The 19,176-nt window shown below is 40.3% G+C and overlaps 2 protein-coding genes across 4 annotated transcripts in view; one reads left to right on the forward strand and one right to left on the reverse strand.

Moving 5' to 3' along the window:
* LOC130557097 (uncharacterized) overlaps window positions 1-19,176 on the reverse strand; it is a 236,932-nt gene that overhangs the window by 47,981 nt on the left and 169,775 nt on the right. The gene's annotated exons all lie outside the window — the stretch shown is intronic.
* The window catches only part of LOC130554877 (uncharacterized), a 92,689-nt gene continuing 73,553 nt past the window's right edge, over window positions 41-19,176 (forward strand). Inside the window, exons 1-6 of one of the 2 annotated variants that reach the window (XR_008963048.1) lie at window positions 41-155; window positions 419-541; window positions 1,522-1,584; window positions 1,878-1,915; window positions 2,050-2,079; window positions 2,226-2,501. The gene's annotated coding sequence lies outside the window, so the exon portion shown is untranslated. Of the gene's footprint in view, window positions 156-418; window positions 542-1,521; window positions 1,585-1,874; window positions 1,916-2,049; window positions 2,080-2,225 lie in introns of those variants that run through there. The other variant, XR_008963043.1, reaches the window with a different exon arrangement.

Here is a 19,176-nt window from a genome sequence, read left to right on the forward strand (position 1 = left end):
TCAGTTGTAACACTTCCAATCTCTCCAATCAGGAACTAGTTACAAATCACCTGATTCACTTCACACATGCTCAGTTAAGTCCTTATTTCACATGCGAGAAAGTAGAGCAGTGTGGCAGACACAGCCGGTGTTACAGGGAAAAATCTAAATTTGAGGTAAGAAAGTAAGTTTTTTTTACTCATCTTATTTTTGTGATGGCAATGCCTGATGTGTAATTAAACTAATCAAAGTAAAATTATGTTAATTGTGTATCTGCGTCGATGTTTTTCATGCAAGTTGTTCATGCTAATGTTTTAGCAGTTAGCTGTAAGGTGAGCTAATTCATGGCTATAAGACTCTGGGTCAGTTGTAACAACATTGAAACATGTTACAACCAACCCCAAGCAAATTTAGTTGAATTTTTATGTTTTAATTTCAGTATGCCTAGGTATTGGAAGAGACAGACGGACAGAGGGGTGTCTCTTGAGATTTTGAAGAGAGCATCAGATGATGTGAAACAGCTTGGAAAGTCCTGAATTCAAAAATTCGAAGCCAAAAGAAGGTTGGGTTCAGTGTTTGACCTGTTCTCTGTGGGCCCATGAAGCCTGCACTCCAGGAGTGCCATACATCTGTCACCACTGTGACTCTGATTGTGACTAACAATGTATTACAAACACAAACAATGTGTTACAATTTTATGTTATTATGGACAGTACTGTGACTGCCATTATCAAACATGTTTACACACACAGACATACACAATGTTCAAATGTAATGCTATTATAGACAATACTGTGACTGATATTAACAAACATGTTTACACACACAAACAATGTTCAAGTGTTCATGTTTAATTTTATTCATTTTATTATGGTCATTAATGTGACAGAGTTACAAACTACACACACACACACATGAATGTTAGCTGTTCAGTTTTATGAGGATGATGCTAATGTAACACACACACACACACACACACACACACATAGTGTTCAATTGTTGAAGCTGATGCACATTTGCAAATTTTATTCAGCTTTGTAACACACACACACTCACACTAGTTACACTAAAAAGTCAGTTTTAAATAAAAAGCTTTAATATCCATTTTTTTGTCATAATTCTTATTACATTTTGTTACATATTACCCTGGTGGATATTCTATTGTTACATCTTACCCCAGGGTATGTTACAACTAACCCAGACTATGGGGTGATTTGTAACATGTCACTCCTTGTGTTTGAAACTAAACCATGCTTTTTCTGTTTGTGCTGCAAAGACAACAGCTATGTTATTTAATAGCAGACACTTGAAACTAGTTTGATTTGCATTTTGAAGGCACTGGCTTAAAAAAACTCCAAGATGCAGACAGAAATGTAAAAAATGTTACAACCATACCCGGTCTCCCCTACATTAAGGGTAATACGTTTTTTGGTTTAGTTTAGAAATCAATTTCCTTACATTACCCTTAATGTACTTATTAGTCATTTTAGTATATGTGTGAAGTCAATTTTTACAACCTGAACTGTGTCTTAATTCAAACAGGAAAACAGACTAGAAATGACTGAACCATACTGCTGATAATCTTTTCTTCTGCTGCTAACACAAGTAAGGTCCTTATTTTCATTTCAAGTTTTGCCTTCGCACCTCATTTGATTTGTAAATAAGACTTAAAATGTCAGTTGACTGTGTTCTGAGAGTGTTTTTTTGTGGATCTGATGACATGTGAATGTGTTCTGAGGGTGGAGAGTGACAGTCAAATGTCCAGATGGATGTGTTGATGTATATCTAGAAGAGTGAAGAAGAGAGGAGTGAAATCTTCATGTGTAAGTTCTGCTCATAACCCAGAAGAAACTCAATTCTCTTCTCTTCTCCTTTCTCATATTCCTTTTGTTCAGCAGAGACATGGACAAACTCATTCATCTGATCTTACTCTCTGGTGAGTACACCTCACATCATCATCTCAACATTATACATGCTGTCAGTCATTCTTCATGCAAATCTTTAACACAACTCTATAATAATTATATATTTTAACAGACACAGTGTAAAATACTTTACTTCTTTCAACAGGTCTTTTTGCTATTCCAAGAAGTTTAGAAGGTAACACATTTTTTATTTTTTACACACAAATGTAGAATTATTTAAAGTCGTGAAACTTGATTTTGAAATGGCTTTAAAAAAAATGTAGCTTAGTTTTGTTTATTAATTTCTGATTGTTCTTGTAACGGGCTCTCCACCGCCGCCAGCCACGCCCCCCGCCTCAGCGCCTTCGCCCGTTCCAATTCTCCGGACTTTTAACCTTACGGACTGCACTTCCCATAATCCTTTGCTCCCGATCATCCCCTGATTACACTCACACCTGTACCTCATCTCCAGGACATTATACCCTGTCTCTTGTGTTAGTTGTCTAGTCTAGTTGTATTATGTTCCATGCACTAGTTGGACTATGTTACCCGGATTGTTACACCTGTCTTCTTTCAACACTGCAATAAATCCAGTCACTTCAGTTCTCCGTGTGGTATCGTCCATCAGCCCAGTATTTTTTACAGTTCACTTCTGGTTAATTAAATCATGATTGTGTTTCACCCATCATGTTGTTTGGTCTTTTGAGAGGATTTAAGAGCTATTTTTATTGCATATATTCTCAGTGGATATTGTGGAAATATCATTCAGTTAGAAGGATGATTTAATTATCAATATAATCAATAAGTGTTGACGTGTTTTATTGAACCATAGGATAAAGGAACAATGCTGCATGATTAAAGCATTGTGACATTGATGTCTTTACTGAAAATTACTCTGTAAGGTTTGAATTAACAAAGAAAGCTATCTCTGGGGAACACACCCTACAGTTGTTGTAATCATAGGTTGCACAAGATGTTGTTCTGCATGATAAGTTGGGTTACAGGAACAAGTTGGTGAAATGGAGTCAGATGGACGTGGTACCTAATGATTGGTTACTAGAGAGATAGCACCCAAGACAAAGGAGGAGTAAAGGATCGTGGCGTACAATGATTGGTTATCACCGGAGAAGAAGAACGACGATACATACATATAAATATTGTTGATTTGTACGCTTGGTGTTGTTGGCTTTTTGGAGGTCGTCTGACAACCCAAAGCTTTGTTACTCCTTTTTACATCTGATAATAAACTTCTAATCGATTTTGAAGAACGTCTCAGTACAAATTTCTGAACATGCAGGACTGCCTTAAAAGTCCAACAATATTTTGTGGACTTTGACATTATTAACTTTGCTTCATTTTACAATAATGTTTTATATGGAGCCATTTTGTCGCCTTGGAATTATAACGTTCTATCTGACATTTTTGTGAAAATCTAGGCAAATTGTTATTCACATATTGAATTATTCACAGTATTATTCACTGACAATTTATTTACACTATGTGATGTTTTTTAAGAAAAAAACGTTATAACTGCAAAGTAGAATTTTAACACATAAGTGCAACAACTTTCTGTATTTATAATTCGTTCACATTAAACATGGATTAAATTCAAACATATTTGTCAAAATCTGTCCAGTCACTATGACTGATCTGTGTATTAAGTTTTTTTCATCTGTTGGATGGAGCTGTGAGTCTATCAGACCCCAAAGAGAACATGAAGGTTAAAAATAATTTAATGATTGTTAGTTTATCACAAATGTGTTTATATCTGCAGATTGAGTCATCAACTTTGAATGTGTATTTCCTAGAGAATTTAGCATTTAATCGAACCGCCAGTCCACCCACAGCTCAAAATGCCATAGATGGTATAAGATACGGTTCAGGTGAGGCGGCATTCTATGGGATGAAATTAATCTCAAAATGATTAACAAATGCATGCACTGTCATCCGTGAACGTGATACAAGTTACACTTGTATTTTACTATTCACAAACAAATGCCGTATGATTTGAATCTGTGAAATTTAGATTTGAATAAACATGAGGCGATTTGTACAAATAGAGACAGATTTGTGAATACAATGTTTTATTTTGTGTTCATGTATAATCATTTTGCGCATACCAATGAGAAGTTGTGCATTTGTGTATCCTGCAGCGCGCGTCCATTCATCCTGTTCTGTGCATTCGGATTTTGAGCCGTTCTTTACACGGTTTTGCATTGGACAATCCACACACAAACAACTTCAGATCCACGCACAACCGTGCATAAACTACGGCCTACCACTAGATGGCAGTCTGACGGAGCGACGAAGAGGTTTGCGGCAAAGGTTGCGATAGACATTTTCACTAGGCTCGTAAAAATCTGTCATAATCTATTTTCACCTGTCACTATGGTCCAAGGTTGATGTTACGTGCCAATTAGCATGTTTGTGACATCATCACAACAATTACAGACAAATGTTTATAATCATAACAGTAACAATGACAGGTGCTTGAAAACGCTGTTTTTTAATCATTTATTAATTCACTTAAAAGTTACTTCAAGATGCTGTTTTGTTATGAATGTGCTGCTTCTGCCACTCACTGAACGGAAAAGACGCAGAGAAACATTTTCCCCGTACTTAAAGTTAAGGTTTATCCAAAATAACGCTAGTCGCTAATTCTCTCTGAAGGAAAAAAGTCTGTAGGCCTAAACACCGCACCACTGTTCGCGCCTGTGTGTATGTGAGCACGCAACGCGGGGGTCTGATTAAGTGACAGATGCATGCATTGCAGAATCAGATCGTCAAACAACGTTATCGTTGTGTTATTATGAAAAGTGTAAAAATATTTTCAGTTTGTTTTGAAACTATGGCGAAATAGATTAGACGGTGGTGAGACAGCATAGTCTAATGACTTGTTTGTACACGCGCGGCGCCTGGCTCCGCACCGCGAGCCTCCACTGATCCCGTTTTCCTGAATGGGCGAGACGTTTATGAGTAATGAATCGGGAAACATGCACCCTTTCCTCCGTTCACTTGCGATCACGTTCTGATGAAAGGAAATGATTGGATGCTACCAATTTGACATAAAGGGGAATTACAAATTGCCCTCATTGTAATCCATCAAAATGACTCTCGCCCATTCGCCCACCACCGTCTAATCTGTTTCGCCATAGTTTCAAAATGAACTGAAAATATGTTTACACTTTTTATAATAACACAACGATAACGTTGTTCAAAATGATGGACAATGAAAAAGTCTAGTCAATGCCGTCAATGAGTCAATGCCATTTTTTGCATTGACTTTTTCATCAAAAAGTCAATGCCGCAAACCTCTGCATCGCTCCGTGAGACTGCCATCTAGTGGTAGACCGTAGTTTATGCACGGTTGTGCGTGGATCTGAAGTTGTTTGTGTGTGGATTGTCCAATGCAAAACCGTGTAAAGAACGTCTCAAAATCCGAATGCACAGAACAGGATGAATGGACGCGCGTAGTGTAACTTGTTCACATTGCAGTGACGTTTACGAATGACTGTGCATGCATTTGTTAATCATTTTGAAATTAATTTCATCCCATAGCATTCTGCTCCAATGCAGGAAATCAATATAACCCATGGTGGAGGTTGGATCTTCTGGATGTTTATGACATATGTCAGTGATCATCACGTTATATGCACTCAAAATTTGCAAATCTCACAACCAAACCAGAAGCGCAATAGAAAATGTATCAAATTAATTCATCAGTAAATGTTATGAAACCTACAGGAAATGTTCTATTGTCTTATATATATACAGTATGTTTTGTTATCTGTTGTGGAATCCAACCAAGTTCACATTTGAGGTAGTTTTAACCTACTTTGAGTATTTACATTTCATCCAACTTTACACATTTATGATTATTACAGTATTACTATTTAATCCACTAGGTATGAAATATATATTATTGTTGTATGTTGTCAGCGTGTGTGGTCAGAACCCAAGTGCAGACAACAGTGAGGGGGTTAACAGGAAGATTTATTAAAAAGTAAAACAAAAACCCACGATGGGGGAACAAACACGATAACAAAAAGACTTCTCAAAAAGGCAAACAAAAACTTCCCGCGAGGGGGCAAAACGAGAACTAGCAAAAACAGAGAACGAGCAAAAACAAACAAACAAAACTCACTTGGCAGGGCAGGGCAGGGCAGGGCTCAACTGGACAGGGACTACCGTGAACACGGTACAAAGAACAAATCGACAAGGGACAAGGAGAAACTGGGGCTATAAATAGGGGACACCAACGAGGGATGATTACACAGGGAGGGTGATGGGCAGGTGACTGGGATCAAACACTAAGGGGAAGCTAACGAGGGGGCGGGACTTAGAGACGAGACACCGGAGAGAACGCACAATATGTCGAGGCCGACAATAATATGCTTCTCTCCAAATAGAACAAGAGGCTCTGCCATGATTCTGCCACAAGACCTTTCCTATCCGAGCATGCTACGCAAGTCCTAGTCCAGGCTCTTGTTCTGTCCAGACTGGACTACTGCAATGCACTACTGGCTGGACTTCCAGCTTGCACAATCAAACCTCTACAGATGATCCAGAATGCAGCAGCAAGAGTGGTCTTCAATGAACCGAAGAGAGCGCACGTCACTCCTCTCTAAGTTACTTTGGCTCCCTATAGTCACGCATCAAATTCAAGACTCTGCTCCTGGCCTACAAGACCACCACTGATTTGGCACCCCCTTACCTTCACTCGCTAATGCAGAATTATATACCCGCCAAATCCCTACGCTCCTCAAACGAACAACGTCTTGTGGTGCCATCCCGAAAAGGTAGAAAATCTCTCTCACGTACCTTCTCGGGATCGGTTCCACATTTATGGAATCATCTGCCCGCTGCTACAAGATCAGCAGATTCTGTAGCCATTTTTAAGAACCGTCTGAAAACACATCTGAAGTGTCAACACCTGACTGATCAGGGGCCCGTTTCAGAAAGGAGGTTTAGTGAAAACTCTGAGTATATTAACCCTGAAATGAGGGAAACTCTGGGTTTTCCGTTTCAGAATGTGAGGTATGTCAAACCTGAGAAAGAGGGGTAACTCAAGCCCGTTTCTAAAGGAGAGGTATCTTATACTCAGAGTCAGTAACCATAGTAACTTACTCTGTGAACCTAACCTGGTCGGGAGCAGGTTTTCTTTGGTAAACCCAGAGTTTATTTCGATCTCCTCCCCCTTTTAAAGCGCAAGTGGTGTAACTCATCCATTCATTCATTAATACAGTCATTCATGGCACACATTTTGATTACACAGAGACCATCTCAGTGACTTATACTGTATGTCATATATGCTTTTATAGAGGATTCATGAAGAGGCTGCATTAATTCATTGGAATGTACTTTGATTTCAGGAGAGCACCGAGTGGAATTTTGTCATTTCCCTGTGCATTTTTATTAAAACTGTACCGTTTTTCTTTACAGTGAATTAGATGTATCAAAATATATCTCATCCATCCTTACACATAAATAAAGTGCATGAATAAAGAAATGAATAAATACAGACATACATGCAGAAATGAAGCGATAAAGGTAATAAACAAGTAAATTTGACATGCAGCCATTCCAAGTGAAATCTGTTCAGAGCAGGATTCGAACCGGCGATTAGTCTAACTTTGCACGAGTCTGACGCCCTACAGGTGTCCTATACACCATGATGTCTTACTTGCGTAACTAGAGCACTCATGGCGAGTGAGAACATACGATTTTTTTATTATTTCTGTTGTTTCATTCATTTAATGATTAATTTATTTGTTTATTGGTATCAATTTATTAATTTAAACTTAAGTCATTTTCAGGACATCAGTAAATCGAGCGGAAAGTGTGCCTCACTCTCATGTGCTTTCTGCCGCCATGTTGCTTTTTTTGGTGCTGTTGCCATGGTGAATCGTGCTATCTTCGCTCAATTGATGATGGCTTTTTAAATCAATGGTGCACGCGCGTAACCTAGAGTGAACTTACTCAGAGTGGATTGAACTAATTGAAATCACCTGTTCTGAAACCGAAAACTCAGAGTTGCGATTCTCTGAGTAAATCAACTCAGAGTTCACATTTTAACTCGGTGTTGGTTGAACCTCCTTATTGAAACAGGCCACCGTTCTGACTTATCTCTTTTTACTACTTTAAAAAACTTAGCTTGTAACTGTGGTAGGCTAGTATGAGACCCATGTTTTATTGCACTTATGCTTTTGTTGTCCGTTATGTTGTTCCAATTGCTTCCATTGTTTCCCTCATTCTGTAGTCGCTTGTATAAATCTGCTATGACTAAACATGTAGAATGTAAATGTATGAGACTAGAAGACATGATTCAAGATAGAGGCAGAACTCATGACGTAATGGATGTTAATAAGATCAGTGAAGAGTAGCTAAAGCAACAAATGAACGAGAGGAATTTTCCACCTGGATGGCTGAAGGTTGTGATAGCAAAAGTGGCCTGTGTAATCACATCTTTCCTGAACCGCAGCACTCCATCAAATGGGCAATGGCACGATGCAACAAACACTCCAAACACGCTATGCTCTCAAGCACTTAAGGACAGCCCTGTTGACTTAGTATAAATGGAATTTTGAAAGCACAATGAAATCAAATTAGAGTGAATCGATACTTTGATCATGCTATGCTAGATTGTTTACAAACAGCAGCTTTGAGCTTCAAATGATCACTATACTAACAGACGTAAGCATGACAAGATTTGCTAGAAAAGAAAGGCTGCATATGGTGGTATGTAACCTGTCCTATCTCAGAATCAGAATCAGAATCAGAAGAGCTTTATTGCCAAGTGTGCTTGCACACACAAGGAATTTTCTTTGGTGTTGGAAGCTTCTAGTACAGACATTCAACACAATGACAATACAATATAATACGATTTACAGTCTAAAAGATTCTAAATTGTGCATATATAAAATAAAGACTATTTTACAGAAAATGGGGGATAATAACATATAAGAGACATTGTACAGGGTAGTATATAGTAGAATAAACATATTAACAGATTGTATGTACACTTGTGCAAATGGATAATTTAGTAAGTAGAGGTAGTGTTATATACATGTATACATAAGATGTAGATATAATAAGGCACTATAGTGCACACTATAGGAGTAGTGGAAGTGGAATATTGCTCTTAAGGAGCAGTTATCTGTTTAGGAGGGAGATTGCCTGGGGGAAGAAGCTGCTTCTGTGTCTGGAAGTCCTGGTGTTTGGTGCTCTAAAGCGCCGGCCAGAGGGCAGCAGATCAAAGAGTTTGTGTGCTGGGTGTGTGGAGTCAATGATGATTTTTCTTGCCCTGTTTTTCACTCTGGAATCGTACAGGTCCTGAAGTGTGGGCAGAGGAGCACCAATAATTTTCTCAGCACTACGAACTGTCCGTTGTAGTCTTCGTAGGTCTGATTTGGTGGCCGAGCCATACCAAACAGTAATTGAAGTGCACAGAACAGATTCGATGACCACTGAGTAGAACTGGGTCAGTAGCTCCTGTGGTAGGTTGAACTTCCTCAATTGACGGAGGAAGTATAACCTCTGCTGGGCCTTCTTTACAATGGAGTCTATGTGGGACTCCCACTTCAGGTCCTGAGAGATGGTGGAGCCCAGGAACCTGAATGACTCCACAGTATCCACAGTGCTGTCCAGGATGGTGAGGGGAGGAAGTGATGGAGGGTTCCTTCTGAAATCCACTATCATCTCCACTGTCTTGAATGCATTCAGCTCTAGGTTGTTTTGACTACACCAGGCAGCCAGCTGAGCAACCTCCTTTCTGTAGGCAGATGTAATGTACGTTTCTTTTTGAACAAATCAACTGATATTGCCACAGCGACAGCAAAAAGCTAGTGGACTGCTGAGTCGCTGTTACCCCCAAATGGCGGAAGCTTAGGACTACTGCTGGGGGCGAGTGATGCAACGGAACGTTCTATTGAGTTTCGCCTCTTGGTATCTATACTCTTTGGCTTTATCTCTTCTAGCTTAACCCAAGGAGGGCCTGCCTGTTTTAACATTAACTGCTGTATTGTATGTGCTTAAGCAGACCTTGGTGAGAGCTCCCCCTAGCGGTTTGGATACTGTGCATCACTGGATCAACATGTAGAGGTGTAACGTATAATGCAGGTTTTCAATTAAAGAAAAACAAATAAATAGGAATCTGAAAACAATTGAAACACTTCATCTTCCGTTTTCATTATGTTTTCTTTACTCTAGTGCCATATACACACAGGTCTTTTTCTTACCTATAGTTCACATTGAACATAGATCAATAATGTAGTTTCAGACAGATATTTCAATGTTAAGTAAATATTTGTTTAGTTATTAAAAAGGGCTGTATCTGTCAGATTCTAAACAGAACATGAGACTTGAAAATATTCAAAAATGTTCACCTGGTCTACATGTTTGACCCCTTATGGCTGTATGATACTGAGATCTATGATGAGGGCAATTGACAGAATCAAACAGAAATATTATAAAAGGTCTATGCTTCAGAAGGCTCAATACATTAGGAGCAAGGTGTATGTAAACTTAACTTATAATTTTCTATTGATTGATTAAGAAATTTCGTTTAGAAGCTACACAAGATATTTACAATTCCCAGAAGAGAAAACACGAACCATTTTCACCGATCATCCTGTTCTAAAGTTTACATACACCTGTATGTATAGAGTGTTTTCACGATGCGTCATCAATCCGGAAGTCGGCCATATTGAAGGCACTGAATGTAAACAATGCCACTGAACCGAATGGTCGCTATTTTGCTGAAGAAAATGGTCAACTATTGTTGTGTTTTGGCTGTACTAACTGGTCGGACCGGGAAAACATTTGGAGTACTATATACTGCCCAAAGTTATAACAAAGCAGGGAGAAGATTTGAGTAAACTGTCTGAGTAAAGAAATTTGAACTGAAATAGGATTTTAGAAATATCATCTTTTTGTCAGAATTTTCTGAGAAAGTTTAATTGCTGAGGACAGAACCAAGCACTTATGAACAACCTAACTGAATTCAACCTAATTGAATCACAATATAAAAACACTCATTGGCTGTGCATGCAACATCATGAAATCACTTGAACACTTTTGATTGATTGATTGATTGATTGATTTAAACACCTCTATAGAGATTCATAGATTTTTCTCTCTCTCTACTGTAGATGTGCTGTAACTTCTGTTTTTTTTAGCTGGTCACACCATCAGCTACTCATGTCATGTGATGGAGGGACGTTATGTGAATGTGATCATGTCTGGACGTACAGCTGTTCTCACTCTGTGTGAAGTGGAGTTCTATGGAAAACATAATTTCTGATATGTAATTCTGTACAGTAAACTAGAACTGAAAAGTTTGAAATTTGCAGAAACTAAATGACCCTCCATTGAAGCCATGGTGGTAGTCAGAAATGATGGGGTCGTGTTAGGGGCCCACTGCTATTGCACAGCTGGACGAACGTTAGGCGAGTGCTGCTCTCGTGTGTCTTGTTTGGGATTTGGCAGCTTAATGATAGAGAGGAAAAGACAGTGATAGGATATGAATATGAAGTGATCGCTGCACAAGCAAAATCCATTGCTTGATGGCTCCCGTCTCTCTGTTTTGTTGTGTTGGTTAGCACGTTTTTTATTGCAGTGAACCATTTTTGTCGTCTATTGGGATCCTCAGGAATACGGTAAAATGTTTTCCCCTTTTATTTCCCCCAGCTGTTCTGGCATCCTAACGCACAGCAGCTGTCCACCATGTTGAAATCGAAAGGTATGTCTACACAGTCTGGTTTTATATTAACTTTATCGTTCAACCACTCTCAATACCGCCTGCCAAAATGGCAGAGTTTAGATTGCGTAACGTTAATCTCCAGAGCTCTATATATTCCATGTCCAGTAGATGGCACTGTAGCAATATAATGGACATATTGTGTGTTGCAGGTCAGGTGCTATGAAATAATTACATGAGGTCTCGCCAAGATCATTGATGCAGATGTTGCTGTTTAACAACATCTAAATAAAAACACTTCATAGTGTGATACATTTAAATAATAGGCTACTGATTGATTGTTCTGTATGTGGCAAGGAGGGTGAGAGATACTGGACAAGGAAAATTAGTAAATTAAGCTACTCGAATACACCACCCGGGAAACACCGGGAAATCACAGTTTAGGCACACAGATTTATAGTCAGAGGTGGAGTGAGCATAAATGAAAACAAAAGTAGGTAGAAAAATATAAAAGCTTTATTACAAATCACACAATCCAAAGGAAGAACTATTTTGCACAAGGCCTTGTCAAGTCACTTCAAACAACCAAAAGAAAACACAACTTAACCATCATATCAGTAAGGAGAGAGGTCACCAGCAGGGGTTGCTAATTCGTCACCCCACACTCGATACACCACACTCGTGAAACACAGCTAAATCTCCAGCACAGCAATCTGTGGACATCCACCCATATTTACCAATATGAGTTAACTGAAAAACCACAAACATATACACACACACGAAAAACCAATTCAAATGACAAAATAATCAAAACAACAATACAAAGAAGAAAAATCAAAAGCAATCAGTTATGTAGTGAACAAGGGGGATACCAGCTGCATTCCGATGTACACTGTAAGCAAGGATGACTTCAGATAACAATGAACTTGTTGGTTACGCTGCTATAGTCACAAAGACTAAAAGGAAATCACCTCTGCGTTTAAATATACACGGTAAACAAGAGTGAGGTTAGAAACACTCAAGTTGTTGGTAACCCTTCCGTGGTCAGAAAGACTAAGATGAAATTGCAAATGCATTCAGATACACACTGTAACCAAAGATGAGTTCAGATAACAATAGAGTCATTGGTTAGACTTCAAGTAGAAAAAAACAGCAAAGAAACAATGAAGCCGCGGGCAAAGCAGCAGTGCAGCCACATCAAAGGGGGTTTACAGTCCGCGCCTCGTAACTCAGAATTATCGAACCCTTGGACGTGCAGCCACCTGCCAAACATGAAATGCATAATCAATTACAAGAAAAAACATCTTATACGACGAAAACAAAAATACATACCAAGAGAGATTTGCGGAATTATCTCATCTAGCATCAATCGTCCTGGGAGGGTACAGCTGCCTACACAACAAGCTGAGCGTACGCAAACAATCAGTCTCTCACGCTCCATAGCTAGCAAAGATTTCCGGTATCACAGAAAACCCACCTGTAGCTGTTGTGAGCGCAGCACCGCACAGCAGTCAGAAAATCAGCGGACAACTTAATCTGCATCAACAATTATAGTATCAGTAAAATAAACCTCAGTTGTTGATTTAAACGTGCAGCCAAACACCTACCGCTCATTCAGAAAAGTACCAATGAAGATGCTTCCCAGGCACTACACCACTAGAGCTCTTATACAATGTGAGAAGCACCCTGATTGGTCCACAGATCTACATGACACCAGCCAATGAGCAACCAGGGCCATACGTCACCCTACTACATTCCACCCCCACATTGTGAATCGTCGCCCCGACGATAAGTCCTCACACCTCAAGCATCAATCCCAAGGCCTGTAGAAAGCCATCACTGCATTGGACATCACCTCGGGGACTGGTGGAACTCCCCCTACAGCCTCTCCATCTGGTCTGGGCAACCGGTGAACATTTGAATGTTGGCCAGAAGTAGTCTGCCTTGACCGCCAAGGCAAAACCCCATTTTCCTGAGGTAAACTAACAGATGAATCTGGGGGTTGCCCTAAACTTGCCTCAAGATTAGGAGAAACCCCCCTGATTAGGAGAAACCCCCCTGCACTCCCAGCACTGTGGCAGCAGTGGAGTCATTCAGGTTCCTGGGCACCACCATCTCTCAGAACCTGAAGTGGGACAATCACATTGGCTCCATTGCTAAAAAAGCCCTGCAAAGGTTGTACTTCTTACATCAGCTGAAGAAGTTCAACCTACCACAAACTCTATTAAAACAGTTTTACTCAGCTGTCATAGAGTCTGTCCTCTGCACATCCATCACTGTCTGGTTTGGCTCAGCCACAAAGTCAGACATCAGAAGACTACAGAGGACGGTTGGGACTGCTGAGAAGATCATTGGTGCTCCCCTGCCCACCCTCCAAGAACTCTATACATCCAGAGTGAGGAAAAGGGCTCAGAACATCACCCTGGACCTCTCACATCCAAGCCATCATCTCTTCACAATGCTGCAGAGCACTGAGCACCAGAACAACCAGACACAAAAACAGCTTCTTCCCTCAGGCCATCTACCTCTTGAACAGTTCAATGTTTTTACACACCGTGCAATTAATAACTGCAATAATAGTGAAGGGAAAGTGACCTATTAGTCAGGTATGGTGACCCATACCCGAAATGTGACCTCTGCATTTAACCCATTCAGTGAGTAGTGAACACACGCACAGCAAGTCCATTTAGTTTGTAGCATTTAGTTGCGAAGACTACCATCCTTATCTTAATGAGGACTATGGGGGATGCAAAAGAGGCTACAACTCTCCCGTATAACCTTCAACAAGGTATTGATATGGGCCTTGACTACCTCGTATTCCAACCCCCCGTTGGAACGATACGACGATACCGCTGTCTTACAGGAATATCATCAAACAATGGTATGTCGTGTAGAGAATATAGTATGAGCCAAATGGTCGGAGTCATTTAAAGAAATGCCATAAACCCCCTCCACTCTCTTTTGGTCTTTTGATGTTGATATCAAGAACCCAGGACGGAGTCAGATCCAGATCCAGGGGGCCTGGACTTGGGTTGGCGCTCTCACCGAAAGTGTTGATAACCCCCTTTTGTTTCTCTGTGGGATATTTTACGACTCCTAAGCTTCAAAGCAGAGGGGAGAAGTCTCTCTGTCTAATCTGAAACTTAACATCTGAGGCTAACCAGAGAAACTTCTCTGACAAATAGGAACTTGTGTGATTCAACTGTCCTTTTCTATAAATATATCTAAATATCTAGGTTACATGTTGTCGCTCTTACCATTTTTAAATAATCTGTAATTGTTAAATAAGTTAATTCAGGCTTTGTTTGTATTCATACCTCCGAATGAATCATGTCTTGATGCACTTCAAACCTTAGCATATTTGATATATAAATGTTTGTCTTTACAATTCCTCCTTGTTTACATATATTGTGTGACCAAAGAACATTCTCTTTTCATTATGTATTAATTTGGAATGGTATTTTGTAAAGTTGCCAGGAGGTCATAAAGATGCAAATTAGCTTTTGAGTGGACAAAGAACCTCTTCCCTGCTCAACTCTGATTGGTCGATTCAAACTCAGGTGGAAATGCCCTCTAATGAGGTTAAATATCGAACCTGCTCTGAAAAACCTCTTCTCTTCTGGTTTATACCTCTCGGAAAACTTGGTTCGTGGCATCTCTTTGGATACTGCCCTTTTCCCCCACTGGGGGAAAAGAAGGAACAATGGACTTCTGCCGCCACGTGGCTAAGCCATGCGGCCGATCACGAGGCCCGGGACTTTCCAGCTGGACTGCATTCTGAAACCTTTTGAACAATTCCATCTCTACACGCACATACGGATATCGGTCCAGCACAGAGCTTGCAAGTATCCATTTCTATTTATAGATTAGCTGCGTTAATAAACAACCATATATATTCATTTGTGATGGGTTTTCTGTATTCACGCTCACAAACGTGGTCCCTTTTACTGTGTTTAGATTCGCTACCTTTGCTCTAAATCCTGTTTGGTAAAGTCACGTTACTTATGGCCATGAGATAATATAAAGTATATAATATCATTGATGCATTCGCTGGACGAATGCATACAAGTATTGTTATGCTTTATATTACTAATCAGAGACCGTAAAATATGTATATTTGATCACGATTATTATACGTATTTTCCTTTGAGCTAAACTAATTCCTTGACTGAAATTGATGTTTTAAATAACTAATTTCATGGATGTGATCTTGATAGATCTGGTGGAGAACCATATTTGGTGAGCTTTGCTCATCAATATTTTAACTAGCTAAAACCGCTACAGTCATGTGAGATCAAACTGGTGCATCCCAAATCCCCTTCATGTGCCGAAAACACTGACTGGTACCGACCCAATAAAGCCCTGCTCTTGTTCATCTGGCAATAGCTGAGACAAGTCTATAGCCTTTACCTGTTCTGCAACTGAAGGTGCCTCTTGAGAGACCTGTATATTAACAGTAGCAGCCACAGTTTTAACCTCTGTAACCCCTGATGGTAGACTGACAACATGTACACTAGTTAAGGTTACTAGCCATGTACGTGGATACAACACAATATCAGTGGTACCCACATTCACCACTGGCACCAAAACAGTGCTTCTACTGACCCGCACCAATGATGGCGAAGCCAGCAATCCAGCTGGTAGACCCAATTCAAAAAACACAGTTTCATGCAAAAACTGCCCCGAAAAGGTTGCTGTAACAATTTTGTCTGTAAACCACACATAGACATAGCAAATAACATGAAGGCAAGAAAACAATGATTGGTTGTATATGTTTTGCTGACCTAGCCCTTTAAGACCCTAAACTGCAATTGTTTAAAGTATGAAATCTATGTATGCATTTGTAATCTTACAGTACTGTGAAGTAAACTTTGAAAAATAAGCAGCTTTATTGACATATTTGCACAGGGTAGAAGAAAATTGACTATCGCAATATTTTTTTTTCAATAGTGTATCGATAGTGATACCTCTACTATTGATATATATTTTTTTAAATCATGTCATATACATATGGCCAAAAGTAAGTGGAAGTGAGCATGGCGAAAAATATAAGAACGCTTGGAGCTCTCAGAGCTGATGTGTGGGTGTGCTTTGGTTTTCAAAAAAAGGAGTCATGGAGTAATGAGTTATATCAAATAATGCTGTTTGTAGGCTTCGCAAGTCGTGACACAAGTCACTTGGCTACTGCAGTGCATTAGACAAAAAATTTATTAAGAAAAGTAACAATGACATTTATTGTGCTTTCACGGATGTGACACCAGCACATTTACAGCACGGATGAAGCAGGGGTTTAAACTGCCCATGTTCAGTGTTTTAACTGTAATGCACCACAACAGCCAAGTGACTTGCGTGACCCACCTTATTCAGTTGGTCGCACCAACTTACAATTTGTCGCACCCTTTTTTATGGTAATCATAATGACCTTGCATAATGACCTCAGTTGATGAATTGTGCTGTTAATTTGTCACTCTGTCTTTTAAAATAGTTGGATATAGACTGCTTCATATTTTCACTTTTACACTTGCGAGACCAATGAATGCAAAGAAACTGTAATGATGAGCAGTCAGGTCAGATCTAAATGCAAACAGTGTATTTAATATAAACGTAAAATCCAAGGAACACAAAGGCACAACGAACACATCACAATATGAACAATACCACACAACTCACACAAGAAACACAGGCACTATACACTCACCTAAAGGATTATTAGGAACACCATACTAATACGGTGTTTGACCCCCTTTCGCCTTCAGAACTGCCTTAATTCTACGTGGCATTGATTCAACAAGGTGCTGAAAGCATTCTTTAGAAATGTTGGCCCATATTGATAGGATAGCATCTTGCAGTTGATGGAGATTTGTGGGATGCACATCCAGGGCACGAAGCTCCCGTTCCACCACATCCCAAAGATGTTCTATCGGGTTGAGATCTGGTGACTGTGGGGGCCATTCTAGTACAGTGAACTCATTGTCATGTTCAAGAAACCAATTTGAAATGATTCGAGCTTTGTGACATGGTGCATTATCCTGCTGGAAGTAGCCATTAGAGGATGGGTACATGGTGGTCATAAAGGGATGGACATGGTCAGAAACAATGCTCAGGTAGGCCGTGGCATTTAAACGATGCCCAATTGGCACTAAGGGGCCTAAAGTGTGCCAAGAAAACATCCCCCACACCATTACACCACCACCACCAGCCTGCACAGTGGTAACAAGGCATGATGGATCCATGTTCTCATTCTGTTTACGCCAAATTCTGACTCTACCATTTGAATGTCTCAACAGAAATCGAGACTCATCAGACCAGGCAACATTTTTCCAGTCTTCAACTGTCCAATTTTGGTGAGCTCGTGCAAATTGTAGCCTCTTTTTCCTATTTGTAGTGGAGATGAGTGGTACCCGGTGGGGTCTTCTGCTGTTGTAGCCCATCTGCCTCAAGGTTGTGCGTGTTGTGGCTTCACAAATGCTTTGCTGCATACCTCGGTTGTAACGAGTGGTTATTTCAGTCAAAGTTGCTCTTCTATCAGCTTGAATCAGTCGGCCCATTCTCCTCTGACCTCTAGCATCAACAAGGCATTTTCGCCCACAGGACTGCCGCATACTGGATGTTTTTCCCTTTTCACACCATTCTTTGTAAACCCTAGAAATGGTTGTGCGTGAAAATCCCAGTAACTGAGCAGATTGTGAAATACTCAGACCGGCCCGTCTGGCACCAACAACCATGCCACGCTCAAAATTGCTTAAATCACCTTTCTTTCCCATTCTGACATTCAGTTTGGAGTTCAGGAGATTGTCTTGACCAGGACCACACCCCTAAATGCATTGAAGCAACTGCCATGTGATTGGTTGATTAGATAATTGCATTAATGAGAAATTGAACAGGTGTTCCTAATAATCCTTTAGGTGAGTGTATATACACACACGATAACAAGACACAGGTGAATGCAATGATGGCTGACAAGTCCGGGCAAAGGGTTATGGGAAATGTAGTGTGAAATGAAAGTCCAAGTGATGAGGTGAGTTCCCTCTTGTGGAGCACGAGGGCACTGCGGCTGACAGACGTTACATAGCCCCCCCTCTAAGGGCGGATACAAGACGCCCCAAAACAACAGTTCAGGAGGGCGGATTCCAGACGCCCCAAAACAGTCCAGGAGGGCGGAGGAGCAGAGGGGGAACAGGGGGCGGGATGAGGGCCAGGCCCGTGAAGGGGAACTTGGGTCGTGGGTTGTGTTTGGGCTGTACAGTCTCACAAAACGAACATTTTTGAATGATTGTGTGAAGATATTGTGACTAAACAACACTCTTCATGTCTACATGAGACATTCAGCACAGCGAGCTCACCACCTAATAAGGCAGAGAATTTTCTGGGAGATGTTCTAACAATCTAGCTACTAGTTCTATCATCTACAGACACCTAATAATCTTAAGAAACACTTAAGCCGTTTCTGTCTTTGTGCTCTAATTCGTGTGCATGCGATTTATTGCTTTTATCAGCTCTGTCTGCAGCCTCACATCAACGCATGTACACCTGGCTCCGCCTTCACACAATGACGCTGTATCGGGGAGGGGGCGTGGCCAGCTCAAAATGCATTCT

Source organism: Triplophysa rosa, linkage group LG1 (assembly GCF_024868665.1).
Source record: "Triplophysa rosa linkage group LG1, Trosa_1v2, whole genome shotgun sequence".
In the NCBI taxonomy this organism is placed as follows: domain Eukaryota; kingdom Metazoa; phylum Chordata; class Actinopteri; order Cypriniformes; family Nemacheilidae; genus Triplophysa; species Triplophysa rosa.